Source organism: Schistocerca nitens, chromosome 6, assembly GCF_023898315.1.
Source record: "Schistocerca nitens isolate TAMUIC-IGC-003100 chromosome 6, iqSchNite1.1, whole genome shotgun sequence".
In the NCBI taxonomy this organism is placed as follows: domain Eukaryota; kingdom Metazoa; phylum Arthropoda; class Insecta; order Orthoptera; family Acrididae; genus Schistocerca; species Schistocerca nitens.
Window position 1 is genome coordinate 159,429,200 of NC_064619.1, and position 18,140 is coordinate 159,447,339.

Consider the following 18,140-nt stretch of genomic DNA (forward strand, 5'->3'; position numbering starts at 1 on the left):
AAAAGGTTTGTCTGTTTGTGCGGGGAAGACTCAACATGCTTTATTTGAGGGACTGAAAGAGGCTTTAGTCAGAGCCCTTCTACTAGCCATACCTGACTTCTATAAGGGGTTTATTGTTCAAATGACCCATCCACAGCGACAGTAGCTGCTGTGCTGTTTCAGGAATATCCGTAGGGGACAGGGCCAATCTCGTATTCCTCTGGAAGTCTGTCCCCATTAGAGGCGAAATATATGGTTTATGAGTTTGAGGCTTTGGAAGCTTTCTTTGCATTGGAGAAATTTTGATTCCGCCTAGAGCACAAACCCTTTCTGCTGGAGACAGATAATCGGACCCTTAGTTGAGTTCTGGTGCTCAGGCGAGATTGCTAGGTCGACTACCCGATTTTCGGCATTCCAGTTCGAAGAGAAGCGTTTCAGGGGGACCGGTAATGTCATTGTGGACGGTCTGAGTCGCCTCTTTCAGGGAGATTTGGAAAAGAAGAACAAACAGTGCAACTAACCGCTACGGACAATTCCAGTATTGTGTGTCTTCCTGACACTGTTTGAAGACGTCGCCAGATATTAGGAGGAGGATGAAGCCTTAAGAGCTAGTGAACACAGAACAGAAAAAAAGAAGTAATTAGTACGCATACAATTAAAAATGATATAATCTGTTGTAATACCTGTGGTCGGACTCGATCCTGTATGTAGTGCCCACAGAAGTAGAACCTAGGTTACATATATGTTATCACCAGTGAGTGGACATTTGGGAGTCTGCAAAACACACATCAAAATCTGGAAGCAATTCGTACTGAAAGGAATGGACGGGACAATGCTGCAGGTTTGTGTGTAAGACCTGCTCTCTAAATGAAATCAACACAAGGTGCGAATCAAGGTATGTTGGCATCGAACCGATAGAAACACAGATGAAGAAGCCGTATATCGATTATTAGGCCGTTCCTGAGGCCACGGGCAGGAAATAAGAACGCCCCGGTAACCATGAATGACTTTTCAAGCTTTTCCTTCAAGGACTGTGGCCAAGCCAGCTGCAATGTATTGACTGAAGAGGGTTTTGCGTACTTGGGTTCCTTTCATGTCTTAGTATCCGATTATATCATCGCATTTAGATCCAAAAGCTCCTGAATTTCTGTTTTGGTTTGGGAAGTAAACATTTGACCACCATCTCACACAGCCCGACACCGCAGTTCGCAGAAAGAGGTAACCGTAATCTGTATCCAGCGTTGAGTTTGTATCATCATTTAGAACACAACCGTTGGGATGGGAGTTGGAATGCTTAAAGTATTCATTTTATATGGCTAAGCATGAGACACACAAGGAGAGGCTGGTTGGATAGATGTTTCCTTTTAGCATCGTTTCACCACTAGGTACACTGTGGTCGATTGAAGTATTGCCTCTAAAGGAGATCAGAGAAAGGAGGCAGACAGCTTGCAAAAATACACTGACATCCCATAAGTGGAGTTCTAAGGGTCCCGATGAGGAAAGGCATCCCAATCTGTTTATAGTTGGAGGTAGTGTATGCCTCAGAATTTTGGCAAAATAAGTAGAACGTGGTCGGCAGCAATGGGAAAAATTTTTCCAGCTTCAAGGAGGAGCCTAGTCAAATTGTCTGCTTTGAGAGTAATTTCAAGATCTCAACTAAAGATATGCCAACGGCTGGACATATATTTAGTGCCTTAAAGTGGTGTTAGATTAGAAGGGAATATAGTATGTGTGGCCACTGAATAGTTTAGTTTGGTACCTTGTGTTCAACTTTTCATTACCATTACGGTCCAGTGTTGTTCCTCGTGTCAGGTGGTGCAGAGGGGGAGGGAAATGCGTCAAGCGGGGAGGGAAGAGAAGCGACAGTTTCGGACCTCACGACACCAGGACCAAGAGTTTGGTGGATTTTGGATGGAACGCTCTGCCAGGGGACTCATTCCTTGCTCGGGTTTTGTGGCAATCGCCTCTGGGGCCGACTTCTAGTGAAGGAGCGGAGTGGAGAGTAGTTGTTTGCTGGCGAGCCACTGGAACAGAATTCAGCTGTAACATTGTGTCCAGAAGAAGACAGGTGACCTGGGCAGTCAACAGTCAACGCGTTTCATAACCAAGCTGACGTGTACATATCTACCTGGAAGTCAGGCGTCTCTTCTCCCGGTGGCGACGGAAGACAGCGACCACACCCAGGTACTAAGGAGGGTAGTATCGTTATTACCGTAATACATCAAACATTACGAGTATGCTTTAGTGGTATGCAGAGTCTTGTGGACAGCTGACAAATTACCAGGTTCACATTACCGTTCGGCGGCTACTGCGTACAGGGAAGACAGCCATAGGCTGGTGTATGTGTTCTGGATACGTACTGTTCGTTTTAAGTTCCGGTACTGCACGCCGTGCCCTTGTCGAGCGCAAGAGTGTTGTTTTCTTTTGTGTCTTATCTTCACACTGTGTTATATCCTTGGACAAGAGAGAGTTCTTTATTCATCTTGGAATTCCGCTGAAGACGTGGTCAATTATCTTACAAAACTAATTTTTCTGATTTATAAGTTGCCGCCGTTGCAAATAGATTAGGAAGACTTGGTATGCCTATTGCATGTAGCAGTACTAAGTTGCTGGAGGACGTCTTTGGTAACAGAGGTATATCCTGCTGTGATATTATTAATTTAATGTACCGTGTTTACACACTGGTGTGCAGAAAGAAAGGACGAAAGCAATTTTGGCGTGATATGTGATTGCCAAGTAACAAAGCTCGAAGGAACTTTGACAATACATTTATATTACCAGTACAGCATAGCACTGAAGTTAACTGAAACAAATACGGAATGACAGGAACAGAAATGACTCTTTCACTCAAAGAAAATATTAACAATGAATCCACCGCCTGGACATTACACAACTCTGTATATAGCGTGTGCGAGTACCACGGACAACTCTATGAAAGGCACAGGTGGCCATGCCAAAGGGCGCTATTAAATTCAAAGAGACTGTAGTCCGTACAAAACACCGTAATCGGTTTAGACCTTTCCGGGAGGGTATCTAACAAATGGCTTAGACGGTAAAAACCCTGGCTCCCGCAAACCACGTAAAACAATTATGTAAGTGCGGGAGTAGAATGGTTTCCAAATAACATTTGGGTTTAATATGCGGTAGCTAGCCACAGACGCAAATCCTTGACCACATGATTTAGGTGCTATACAAATTGGGGCCGCATAGCTTTAGACAGAATGTCGAATTACATCGCCCAAAAATAGCTGAACAATAACCTCTTTTAGTTTCTCCATTTCAGGAGGGGATAACCGATAAGAAGTCTGGCACACGGGTTTATGATCAGTGAGCCGAAAATTACATTTAACTTTATCAGTTGCCTATTATTAGATACTTCTGGGAATTCATCCCATAGATCTAAGAGGCTTGTGCTTCAGGTAAATTGCAGACATCCATCTCAGCGTCCAGAATGCTCACTCTACTCGTGTTCATACCTATACCATGAGTACGCATTTTAAAACTTCCCCCGTCCTGAACGTATAGCAAAACTGATCACAAGTTAAGCCTAGAAACACTGACATAACTGCAAAAAATCTCACCCTTGAAGAAGCTTAGCAGACAACCTCTTCACAACGAAGCACTTGAAGGGCCATGTGAAACTATGGATGCTCAACTCAAAAGCAAGACTACCGTATACATCGGTGGGGCTCCCGTCATCCGAAATGAAATGAAATGTCGTGTGACGAGGGCCTCCCGTCGGGTAGACCGTTCGCCTGGTGCAAGTCTTTCGATTTGACGCCACTTCGGCGACTTGCGCGTCGATGGGGATGAAATGATGATGATTAGGACAACACAACACCCAGTCCCTGAGCGGAGAAAATCTCCGACCCAGCCGGGAATCGAACCCGGGCCCTTTGGATTAACAGTCTGTCGCGCTGACCACTCAGCTACCGGGGGCGGACCCCAGTCATCAGAAAGACAAGCGATTAAACAGACTTAGTCAAGGCAACCTGGCTACTTGTACGTCTTTACACCAAGCATAATTAAGAAGGGACACGCTACTGCCGAAATCCACCAGAGCACGAACAAGTCCCGTACCCAGTAAGGTGCAGACATACGATAGTCGCCCACACTTTTCAGGGAACACCCTGCGACAACCTATCCTCTGGCATCAGATATCCCTACGCCAACTCTTAGGAACCGGACAATCCGTAACAAAATACGCTGGTGCACCACAATGGTAACATACCCCATTACCAACACTAGGCGTGTTGAACATCAACATAATTTACTGTGTTCTGGAAAGAGCCTAAGCTTAGTTCTCCCCACTTACTGTCGCCACAACGCACATTTTCAATACTGAACACTGATTTGTGTAAATAAAAAAAAAACATAACTGTTTACCACAACACAGAGCCCTACACATGTCTTTCTACTACTGGCCATTAAGATTGATACACCAAGGAGAAATGCAGATGATAAACGGGTTTTCATTAGACGAATATATTATACTAGAACTGACATGCGATTACATTTTCACGCAATTTGGGTGGATATATCCTGAGAAATCAGTACCCAGAACAACCACCTCTGGCCGTAATAATGGCCTTGATACGCCAGTCATCAGAAAGACAAGCGATTAAACAGACTTAGTCAAGGCAACCTGGCTACTTGTACGTCTTTACACCAAGCATAATTAAGAAGGGACACGCTACTGCCGAAATAAACAGAGCTTGGATGGCGAGTACAGGTACAGCTGCCCATGCAGGTTCAACACGATACCACAGTTCATCAAGGTTAGTGACTGGCGTAATGTGACGAGCCAGTTGCTCGGCCACCATTGACCAGACATTTTCAGTTGGTGAGAGATCTGGAGAATGTGCTGGCCAGGACAGCAGTCGAACATTGTCTGTATCCAGAAAGGCCCGTACAGGACCTGCAAAATACGGTCCTGCATTACCCTGCTCAAATGTAGGGTTTCGCAGGGATCGAATGAAGGGTAGAGCTACGGGTCGTAACACATATGAAATGTAACGTGCACTGTTCAAAGTGCCGTCAATGCGAACGTGACCGAGACGTGTAACCAATGGCTCCCCATACCATCACGCCGGGTGATACGCCAGTATGCCCATGACGAATATACACATCATTAATATAATGAGCAAAAGATCCATATTCGCGACGTATTCGATACACATGTTTATCTGTTATTCCTCTCTTTTCGCGAGTACCAACACACTTACTGCAAGGCCCCTTCCGGAGACCCCACAACATTTCCTTATTTTCTAATGCTTCAGCAATAATGATGGCTCCACGGCCTATGGCGAAGCGATATGAGAGTTCTAGCACCACACTATTATCCACCTGCCACATGTTAGCATTTTCACTTTAACAACAGCTACAAGAACTCAACTAATTTATCAACATTATCAACGGATAAACTTGGTATCTCTTAAAGAATGACCGTTATCAGATTTGGCAAATTTGGAAACGGGCTCTTTATTTGCAGTACATGTAAGCCTCACTGATATTGGTGCCAACATTCTGTTCATCACGCCAAGTCAAGGATAACATATGCTGTCTCACGGCCGAAATTCGTCCTGCAATTTTGGGATTTCAGCTAACATCGAGAGGTTTTTATTGACAGTAAAAATAACACAAACTATGTTAGCCATTTGGTCAAAGAGAGCCTATACTAGACAAATTTGCATGCACGACGGGGAGGCAAGTTCGAACCGTGACACATCCTGCTGGAGACACACCAATAAATGTTTAGAAATCAGAATATCTTCACTCACGCCTTCCACTGACAGGGCTGAAATGTTCAGTGGCAGGGTCGAGGCCGCCTGCAAGCGTTGACAGAGTTCTCCAATGCCGCCTCTCTCATCTTGCTTGTGCATACTAAATTCAGATGGTTCAAATGGCTCAAAGCACTATGCGACTTGACATCTGAGGTCATCAGTCCCTAGATTTAGAACTACTTAAACCTAACTAACCTAAGGACATCGCACACATCCCTGCCCGAGCATGATTCGAACCTACGACCGTAGCAGCAGCGCGGTTCCAGACTGAAGATCCTAGAATCGCTCGGCCACAGCAGCCGGCACCAAGTTCGGACTGCAGACAGGGTTTACTGATTCTGGCTTCACTGCTGACCTTCCTTAGTCTAACGGCACCCATACTGAAACGCAAAACGAACAACAACAGAAAAAGTTCTGGGGAGGACAAAGACAAAATCCAAAATGCAATCAAAAAAATATACCAAACTCTATAGTACAGCCAGTGTACTGCAATGAGTATATTCGTGAAATCGCAGCCACGTCACTTGCTACTGTAGAAATAAAAAATAAAAAAAAAAAACATGAAACAATCCACAACTGGTAACAATTTACACACACACGCTGAATTTCAAATGTAGTTTTATTAAGGAATACGTTTAAAATGTTCCTGACTCACTGTCATTTAAGGTTAAAGCTATGATACAGCCTAAGATTGGCAAAACAAGTAACCTTATGACAATAGAAGCAAGTTTAATTTAGGTTTTTTTTCCAAAACCCTTTAAAAATTGGCAGATATCAAACTTCATTAAGATGAAAATTTAAAATCAAATATTTGGTTTTAATTTGTTTAGCAAGTTCGCTAAAAAGACTTAAATGTGTCCCTCAAATTTACTGCCATCACCAACATCTTACTTAAAGGATTTACAAACAGTCAAAATGGATCAGAGTTGTTGAGCTTGGCAGGCCACAAACACAATAGGGCATTTAGTTAAGTCCTTCACAAGACACGACAACGCCACAACCAGTACATCTAGACTAACAATACATTGATGTAAAACGTAGAAAAACGATATTAGCGCAAGACCTACTTTCAGAATTTACCACAGCAGCCGAGCTTCACCGTATGAGACAAATAACTTACATTTGGACACAAGCCTTACCATCCGTCATGAACAGAGCGCCTATGAACAAATCCCACTGGTTAACTTAGCCACATACATATAATTAGCAATATATCTTTTAGACACATCCTTAAGTGAACAGAAAACCCGTAACCTTAGATAATATTTCAAATGTCCACGACCAAACATATATAAAATTACAAAAAAATGGTTTAAATGGCTCTGAGCACTATGGGACTTAACATCTGATCGCGCGGTTCCAGACTGAAGCGCCAAGAACCCCTTGGCAACGACGGCCGGCTATATATATATATATATATATATATATATATATATATATATATATATATATATATTGTATTCTAAGAACAGCGCTTTTAACCTCACTTCAAACAACCGCTAGTAATATTAATATTCAAAAAGAACTTTGATTTAATATCAAAACGTATTTCCTTTAAAATATTAAATCAAATAATACTAAAGCTGTAACTGCTTTTAAGGAATCGACTCAATTAACAGCATAGCATGGAGGTCTCACAATCAAAGGAGTATGTGCCTTTAGCACATTATTACAAACATTTAACATGACTGACGAACTTCTACGGAAACTTCGGTGGCCCACAAATCGTATCACTGCCAATGACACGTCAATTCAACGTGCCTGGAAGAGGCATTGAGCCGCCAACATTATTAACACTGGGCAAAGTGATTTCAAAGTCATAACCATCGTGAAGCATGTAACCGCTTGAAGGTCATATATGCCAGTAGCCAGGCCTCACCATGTGAAGCAACCTCCAGCCGACAACAGCAGAAGCCCACTATGATAGCAAGCACAGCAACATCCTCAGGGGAAACTACGGCGGGCTCAGGCAGACGGAAGTAGCCCACAAACAGCGACTGCGCCTGCTTCGTGAACACTGCCAAACTCCAGTTGCGCCACAAGACAGACAAGGTAGACCCCACGCAGCGCCGTCCGATACAGCCGCGCCACCGCTGCTCCTGTGCGTTGCCAACTCAGTGCGGTAGTGCTCCGTACCATCTCCACCGCCGCGGCACGCCACGCCCTCCCTTCAAGCCGCGACCATACACCAGCGCTCCTCGCCAAACCTCAGCGCTCGGGCAGGTAAACCCAAGACGAGAAAAGAACATCGCAGAGTGTTACGGATCACTCTGCAACATGATCTCATACTGATCACAAGGTTCGTCATGTTATGGAGTTGTATTCCTCCACCAACGCGGATGCCGTATGGTAGATGACGGACGTATTTGTTCTGTAGTGTTGGATGGGGTTTAAGTCGGGGGGAAGGGAATGGCTAGTCCATTCGCCAAAACTCGTCTCTTTCAAAGATGTCTTCCACATACTCAGTTCGAAGTTGTCACGCATCGTCATCCATAGGAATGAAGACAATGCTGTAAGCACCCCTACAAAGACGTACATGATAAAGCGGTACACTTCCGCAATAACATTGACCCTTGAGGGTACGTGTTTAAAGATTTGGAAGGCAGTATGCACATAGAACACTATGGATCTGCCCACCATAATTCCTAACCTACCAAAACGCTGAAGTACCTCAATGTTATTAGGTGCAGTACGTCTTTCCACTTGTCGTCGTATGAGGGTACAATGGTCACTATTGAATCTGCTCTTTTCTGAGAAGAGCTACGCGAGGCTTGTAATACCCCTAGAGATTATCGCAATAGTCTTTTTCCCTCTTGGATACGTAAAAAATGTAAATGTCGTGTGACTAGGGCCTCCCGTCGGGTAGACCGTTCGCCGGGTTAAAGCCTTTCGATTTGACGCCACTTCGGCAACTTCAGCGTCGATGGGGATGAAATGATGACGATCAGGACAACACAACATCCAGTCCCTGAGCGGAGAAAATCTCCGACCCAGCCAGGAATCGAACCCGGGCCCTTAGGATTGACAATCTGTCGTGCTGATCACTTTTTTTATCTCATTTTGTTCTATATTTTCCGTTGAATTTCTTCGGGGCGGATGTCCGATGACACCCATTTATGTTCTCCGTGGATCTGTTCACTCAGTTTTTTGTTACAGAGGATAGCTAACCCTATGACCGAACACGCTGAGCTACCGTGCCCGGTACCACTCATCTACCGGGGACGGTCTCTTGGATATGTGAAAACCTTAGTGTATTCTGAGTCCACGGAGGAATGTTCGAAGGACTCTTGCAGTGACGAGAGACATACAGATCATACAACGCTTTTCCCATCGGTTACAGGACGGCCTCCTACGTCGATACTGGCTCTCCACTGAAGGAAATCATAGTAATTTTGAAAATTTACTATAGCATTATCCCAACCCCCCCACCTCCCCACACACACATGAACCATGGATTGGCCTACGGTGGGGTGGCGTGCGCGTTGCAGCGATACAGGTAGCCGCACAGTGGGTAAAACAACAACAGAGGGATAGCTTTTGAGAGGCCAGACAAACGTGCATTTCCTCAAGAAAGTCAGGAGCGTTTTCAACAGTAGCTGAGGCACCATTCCATACTGACTTGTCTGGCTTTACAACAGCTACCACGGACGGGAGCAGCTGTGTCTCGGGGTAGCGTCTTTAATTAGTAATCAAAACGTCTTTGCTCCAGTATTTCCCGCCAGTGCTTAAATTTTGTTTAATAATCTCCATTGGCTGCCGAAGACTTCCGCCAGAATAAATCACCATCATTCGGCCAACGACCTTGTCAAAGACGGTGCACGATCGGACAGAGGTTCTGGGCACTGTCTTCTTATAGGGGTGCGAAACTGCCCCTGAAGGCGGAAGAATCGGCAATGATCAAGGGCATGAGAATGCGGAAGGAAATGGAAATCACTGCATTAAAGGCATGTAACGTGTATTGGTATGACATGTGGCCTGTAATTGAAGAAGTGTCATGATGATCTCTCAATAGAAAAAGGTTTCCGGAATAGACCTCCATTCAAATCTCCGGGTGAGATCTGCCAAGGGGGAGACGACCATGAGAAAAAGATTGAGTTACCAACTAAAGGATAACGTTCTACAAGTCGGGGCGTGAAATGTCAGAAGCTTGAACGTGGAAGGAAAACAACAAAATATGAAAAGGGAAATGCAAAGCATCAGTCTAGATATAGTAGGCATCAGTGAAGTGAAATGGAAAGACGACAAGGATTTCTGGTCATATGAGGATAGGGTAATATCAGTAGCAGCAGAAAATGGCATAAAGGGACTAAGATTCGTTCTGAATAGGAGGGTAGGGCAGAGAGTGTGTTACTTTGAACAGTTCAGTGATACGACTGTTCTTATGTGTGTCGACAGCAAACCAATACCGACGACGTTAGTTCAGATATACATGCCCATGTCGGAAGCTGAAGATGAAGAGATAGAGAAAATATATAACCATGTTGAAAGGGTAATACAGTGCGTAAAGGTACATGAAAATCTAATTCTCACGAAGGACTGGAATACAGTTCTAGGGGAAGGAATGGAAGAAAAGGTCCCCCGGAGAATTTGGCTTGGGACTAGGACTGAGAGAGTAGAAAGGTAAATTGAGTTCTGTAATAAACGTCAGCTAGTAATAGCGAATATTTTGTTCAAGAATCACAAGACGAGGAGATATACTTGGAAAAGGGTGGGTGAGGTGAGAAGATTTCAGTTGGATTACGTCATGATCAGAGATCTCGAAATCAGATACTGAATTGTAAGGCATACCCAGGAGCTGATGCAGACTCAGATCACAGTATAGTAATGATAAAGAGTAGGCTGAAGTTTAAGACACTAGTCAGGAAGAGTCAATACACAAAGAAGTGGGATACAGAAGTACTGAGGAATGACGAGATACGATTGAAGTTCTCCAAGGCTATAGCCTATAGATACAGCAGTAGGGGATAGCTCAGTACGTAAGTTGAAGAGGAATGGACATCTCTACAAAGGGCCACCACGGAAGTTTGAAAGAAAAACATAGTTACAAAGAAGATAACTGCGAAGGAATCATGGGTAACAGAAGAAATGCTTCAGTTTATCGATGAAAGGAGGAAGTACAAATATGTTCTGGGAAACTCACGAATACAGAAATACAAGACTATGAGAAATAAAGTAAACAGCAAGTGGAGGTAAGCTAAGAAAAAATGACTGCAAGAAAAATGTAAATAAATCGAAAAGGAAATGACTGTCGGAGGACAGACTCAGCTTAGAGGAAAAACGAAAGCAACCTTCGGTAGCATTAAAAGTTACGGTGGTAACTTTAAGAGCGCTTAGGGAATTCCACTGTTAAATGGAGATGAGAGAGCGAATAGGTGGAAAGAGTACATTGACAGCAACAAAATGACAATTCACGCTTGTCTGTAGAATTTACGTCTGGCGACATACAATCTGAATTTCGGAAAAATGCCATCCAAAAAATTCCGAAGATGCAAGAGCTGATAACTGCGGTAACTATCGCACAATCAGCATAACACCTCATGTATCCAACTTGCTGACAAGAATAGTATACAGAAGAATGGAAAAGAAAATTGAGAAGGTGCTAAATGACGATCAGTTTGCCTTTGGAAAAGGTAAGGGCACAAGAGAGGCAATTCAAGGAGATGGGACTTGGATAACCTGAAAGAACCATAGGTTGTAGAGAGTTTCAGGGAGAGCATAAGGGAACAATTGACAGGAATGGGGGAAAGAAATACAGTAGAAGAAGAATGGGTAGCTCTGAGGGATGAAGTAGTGAAGGCAGCAGACGATCAAGTAGGTGAAAAGGCGAGGGATAATGGAAATCCTTGGGTAACAGAAGAAATATTGAATTTAATTGATGAAAGGAGAAAATATTTTCTCCTTTCATCAATTAAATTCAATATTTCTTCTGTTACCCAAGGATTTCCATTATCCCTCGCCTTTTCACCTACTTGATCGTCTGCTGCCTTCACTACTTCATCCCTCAGAGCTACCCATTCTTCTTCTACTGTATTTCTTTCCCCCATTCCTGTCAATTGTTCCCTTATGCTCTCCCTGAAACTCTCTACAACCTATGGTTCTTTCAGGTTATCCAAGTCCCATCTCCTTGAATTGCCTCTCTTGTGCCCTTACCTTTTCCAAAGGCAAACTGATCGTCATTTAGCACCTTCTCAATTTTCTTTTCCATTCTTCTGTATACTATTCTTGTCAGCAAGTTGGATACATGAGGTGTTATGCTGATTGTGCGATAGTTACCGCAGTTATCAGCAATTCTGCACCTCAACCGCTAGCCGCCCGTCGTCTTCGATAGTTGGCATCCCATATCACCAGAAGTTTGTAGCTATCCTCTCTGTTAAAGTTGTCAGGCTAATTAACAATTTCAGTGCCCTGTTGTATCTTTCGTGGCCATGTCCATCAGCATTATTATTGTAAACAGGCTTCCTCGAAATTTATAAGTTCTCCATATCATGGTGCTGTCTTATTATCCCCGATTTAATAAGCTTTTCTTCTTGCACATAAGGTTCTTGTTCTGCCACGTGGGTGATGGCTGTCCCTCTGCCCTATGCAGGCAGCTCCGCATCCGAAACGTAGCTCAAATCTTCCTGCTGTAATAAAGTTGTTCACTGCATCCTTGGTGCAAACTATCGCCGGCCGGTGTGGCCGAGCGGTTCTAGGCGCTTCAGTCTGGATTCGTGCGACCGCTACGGTCGCAGGTTCGAATCCTGCCTCGGGCATGGATGTGTGTGATGTCCTTAGGTTAGTTAGGTGTAAGTAATTCTAAGTTCTAGGGGACTGATGACCTCAGATGTTGCGTCCTATAGTGCTCAGAGCCATTTGAACCATTTTTGCAAACTACCATTTCGTGAATCCTTTGGCTGCTGTGGAAAATTGGTTGGAAAGATCGTCGGTGGAAAACGTTGTCCAGTCGTCCACTGACGCCCTTCACATGTGGTAAGATCACTAGCGGAAGATTCTCTTGCTTTCTTCTCTTTTCTCCGATTGGTCCTAGTAGCCTCTCTCATTAAACTGCTGTGATACCTGTTGGCGTGAAAGGCGTATTATAACTTTCTGAATTCTTTTTGATACTGTTAGTCACCCGCGGTCTAGGGCGCCGGTATGGTAACTCAATGTGTTTGATGAGAATGCTCGCTGCCCTGTTTAATAATAAAGAAAAATAAAAAAAATGACTGTAGTACTGGACTGTGAACTAAAAAGGGTGCCATGTGGCGTCCGCCCAAACCTACTGCCGACAATAACGTGAACAAAAATGAGGGGGAAAAAAAGGAGACCCAAACTAATAACTAACTGACCTGGGTTCGCTTCCTTGCGGCTTCCAAATAGGAGAGGAAAGGAAACAAAAAGCAAACGAAGTGGTGTAACGTCTTGAACTAGTAACCAAAACCTTATCAGTTATAAGTTCGAACCCCGCCACTGCGTAAATTTTGAATAAACACCATCATCAACGGTGGTCGAAAGCTATTCTCTCAGCAACCTTCTCAAACATGACGCAGGGGTGGACTGAGTATGGGGGCTTCTGTTGCCGTTGCCATGGGAAACTACCGCTAAAGGTGGGAGAACAAGTAGTTATGAAAGGCTTGGGCATTCCGAAGGTATTCGAAACCACTGCATTAAAAACATGATGTGTATCAAAAACGATGTGGGCCGTAATTGAAAAAGTGTCATGACGATCTCCCAACTGGGAAAAAATTTCGGCCTTGTGCCTCATTCATATCACCTGGATGGGACCACAAAGGAAAACGGTCGGGGGAGGGGGTCGTTGACCCTGAGGTAAAGATACAATAAAAAAAGGAACAATAACGTTCAGTCAGTAAAGGAGTTAAACGTCAGGAGTTTGAACGTGGTAGGGAAGCTAGATCAGAATAGGAAAATATTAAGGCTCAATCTAAATATTGTGGGCGACAGTGAAGTGAAATGGAAAGAAGACCAAGTCTTCTGGTCAGATGACTCAGTCATCAGTCATTCATTCTTTTGACTGGTTTGACGCTACCCACCACGAACTGCTTTCGTGTGGCAACCTCTTCGTCTCAGAGTCGCTCTTGCAACTTACGTCCTCGGTTATTTCCTGGATTTATTCCTGTGTCTGTATTCCTCTACAGTTTCTGCCCTCTACAACTCCCTCTAGTACCATGGAAATCATTCCCTGATGTCTTAGTACACATCCTATCATCCATTTCCTTCTCCTTGACAGTGTTTTCCATAGATTCCTTGCCTCTCCGATTCTGTGCAGAACTTCCTGGTTCCTTACCTTAGCAGTCCATTCAGCATTCGTCTGTAACACTCCACCTCAAATGCTTCGATTCTCTTCTGTTCCGGTTTTCCACAGTCCATGTCTTACTACCATAGAATACTGTGCTCCAGACGTACATTCTCAGAAATTACTTCCTCACATTAAGACCTATGTTTAACGCAGGAATGCCGTTTTTGCCAGTGGTATTCTGCCTTTGATGTCCTCCTTCCTACATCTACCATTGCTTTTGCTGCCTAGGTAGTAAATTTCCCTTACATCACCTACTTCGTGACCGTCAGTCCTTATGTTCATTTTCTCGTTGTTCTCTTTTCTTCGACGTTTCATTACTCTCGTATTTCTTCGATTTACCCTCAGTCCGTGTTGTCTACTCAATAGACTGTTCATTCCATTCAGCAGACCATGTAAGTGGCCTATTCAGAAGGTAAAGTGAAAAAGGAAACCACTACGAAATTCAAAAATATTTTGTTTGCGAAAATTTGGTCGTCACTCTTATGATTCCCTCTTGACTCTTGTACATATTGTATATTACGCATTTGTCTCTATAGCTTACCCCTATTTTTCTCAGAATTTCGAACATCTTGCACAATTTTACATTGTTTACATTTTTTATCCTATGAACGTGTCTTCATTCTTCTTTAGCCATGCTTCCATCATCAACTGTAACGTCAGAATTGTTCTCTGGGATTTTACCTTTCGTAATGCCAATCTGATCCTCAATTTTCTTTTCCATTCTTCAGATATTGCCCTTTTCAGAAACTTCAGAAACTTGGATGCATGAGCTGGTAAGCTGATTGCCGGCCAGGGTCGCCGAGCGGTTCTAGGCGCTACAGTCTGGTACCGCGCCACCGCTACGGTCGCTGGTTCGAATCCTGCTTCGGGCAAGGATGTGTGTGATGTCAGGTCAGTTAGGTTTAAGTAGTTCTAAGTTCTATGGGACTGATGACCTCAGAAGTTAAGTCCATAGCGCTCAGAGCCATTTGAACCTTTTTTTGTTAAGCTGATTGTGTGATAACTCTCCCACTTCTCAGCACTTGCAGTCTTCGGAATTGTGTGGGTGATATTTTTTCAGAGACTCAGTTGGTATGTCGCCATACTCATACGTTCTACAGACCAAGGTGAATAGTCGTCTCGTGGCTACTTCCCCCAATTATTTTATAAATTCTGATGGAACATTATCTGTCCCTTCTGCCTTGTTTGATTGACGTTTTTGCACTTATTTCTGTTATCTATCAGCTGAAGTATTTCTAGTGTGAAGCATGGGTTCTTCGCAGTTACCTTCTTTGCACCTACGTTTTTCTTTCCAGCTTGAGTGATCACATTTGTTAGAGACGTCCATTTGTCTTCAACTGTATTGCCTGCTGAGCTATTCCTTATTGCTGTGTCAATAACCTTCGAGAACTTCAAACGTAACTCGTCATCCCTCAGGACTTCTGTATCCTTCTTCTTTGCGGATTGATTCTTTATGAGTAATCCCTGAAACTTCAACCCGCTCTTCATTAGTACTAAATTGTGACCTGGATCTATATCTGCTTCTGGGTACGGAATCTCTGCCCGACCATGATGTAATCCAACTGAAATGCGTATAGCGTAATATTAACAGTAGCGAAGGTGGTATAACAGGAATACGATTCCTCATTAATAGTAAGGTAGAGCAGAGAGTGAGTTACTGTGAAATGTTCAGTTATAGGTCTATACACATCAGAATTGACAGCTAACCAACACCGACGACAATAGGTCACGTAAGGGTGTCGACTCACAAGCAGAAATGGATAGAGGGAGTATTTGAGGATACTGAAATTGTAATGAAGTATATAAAGGAAGTTGCAGATCTAATAGTCATGGGGTATCGGAATATGCTTCCAGGGGAAGGAATAAACCAAAGGGTTACGGGAGAATATGGGTTTGGTCCCCCCATGAACCATGGACCTTGCCGTTGGTGGGGAGGCTTGCGTGCCTCAGCGATACAGATGGCCGTACCGTAGGTGCAACCACAACGGAGGGGTATCTGTTGAGAGGCCAGACAAACATGTGGTTCCTGAAGAGAGGCAGTAGCCGTTTCAGTAGTTGCAGGGGCAACAGTCTGGATGATTGACTGATCTGGCCTTGTAACATTAACCAAAACGGCCTTGCTGTGCTGGTACTGCGAACGGCTGAAAGCAAGGGGAAACTACAGCCGTAATTTTTCCCGAGGACATGCAGCTTTACTGTATGATTAAATGATGATGGCGTCCTCTTGGGTAAAATATTCCGGAGGTAAAATAGTCCCCCAGTCGGATCTCCGGGCGGGGACTACTAAGAGGACGTCGTTATCAGGAGAAAGAAAACTGGCATTCTATGGATCGGAGCGTGGAATGTCAGATACCTTAATCGGGCAGGTAGGTTAGAAAATTTAAAAAGGGAAATGGATAGGTTAAAGTTAGATTTAGTGGGAATTAGTGAAGTTCGGTGGCAGGAGGGACAACACTTTTGGTCAGGTGATTACAGGGTTATACATACAAAATCAAATAGGGGTAATGCAGGAGTAGGTTTAATAATGAATAAAAAATAGGAGTGCGGGTTAGCCACTACAAACTGCATAGTGAACGCATTATTGTGGCCAAGATAGACACAAAACCCATGCCTACTACAGTAGTACAAGTTTATATGCCAACTAGCTCTGCAGATGATGAAGAAATTGTTGAAATGTATGACGAGATAAAATAAATTATTCAGGTAGTGTAGGGAGACGAAAATTTAATAGTCATGGGTGACTGGAATTCGTCAGTAGGAAAAGGGAGAGAGAGAAACATAGTAGGTGAATATGGATTGGGGGGAAGAAATGAAAGAGGAAGCCACCTTGTAGAATTTTGCACAGAGCATAACTTAATCATAGCTAACACTTGGTTCAAGAATCATATAAGAAGGTTGTATACCTGGAAGAATCCTGGAGATACTAAGAGGTATCAGATAAATTATATAATGGTAAGACAGAGACTTAGGAACCAGGTTTTAAATTGTAAGACAGTTCCAGGGGCAGATGTGGATTCTGACCACAATCTATTGGTTATGAACTGCAGATTGAAACTGAAGAAACTGCAAAAAGGTGGGAATTTAAGGAGATAGCACCTGGATAAACTGAAAGAAACAGAGGTTGTAGAGAGTTTCAGGGAGAGCATAAGGGAACAATTGACAGGAATGGGGGAAAGAAATACAGTAGAAGAAGAATGGGTAGCTCTGAGGGATGAAGTAGTGAAGGCAGCAGAAGATCAAGTAGGTAAACAGACGAGGGCTATGAGAAATCCTTGGGTAGCAGAAGAAATATTGAATTTAATTGATGAAAGGAGAAAATATAAAAATGCAGTGAATGAAGCAGGCAAAAAGGAATACAAACGTCTCAAAAATGAGATCGACAGGAAGTGCAAAATGGCTAAGCAGGGATGGCTACAGGACAAATGTAAGGATATAGAGGCTTGTCTCATTCGGGGTAAGATAGATACTGCCTACAGGAAAATTAAAGAGAGCTTTGGAGAGAAGTGAACCACTTGTATGAATATCAAGAGCTCAGATGGCAACCCAGTTCTAAGCAAAGAAGTGTAGGCAGAAAGGTGGAAGGAGTATATAGAGGGTTTATACAAGGGCGATGTACTTGAGGACAATATTATGGAAATGGAAGAGGATGTAGATGAAGGTGAAATGGGCGATAAGATACCGCGTGAAGAGTTTGACAGAGCACTGAAAAACCTGAGTCGAAACAAGGCCCCGGGAGTAGACAATACTCCATTAGAACTACTGGTGGCCTTGGGAGAGCCAGTCATGACAAAACTACCATCTGGTGAGCAAGATGTATGAGACAGGCGAAATACCCTCAGACTTCAAGAAGAATATAATAATTCCAATCCCAAAGAAAGCAGGCGTTGACAGATGTGAAAATTACCGAACTATCAGTTTAATAAGCCACGGCTGCAAAATACTAACGCGAATTCTTTACAGACGAATGGAAAAACTAGTAGAAGCCGACCTCGGGGAAGATCAGTTTGGACTCCGTAGAAGTGTTGGAACACGTCAGGCAATACTAACCTTACGACTTATCTTAGAAGAAAGATTACGAAAAG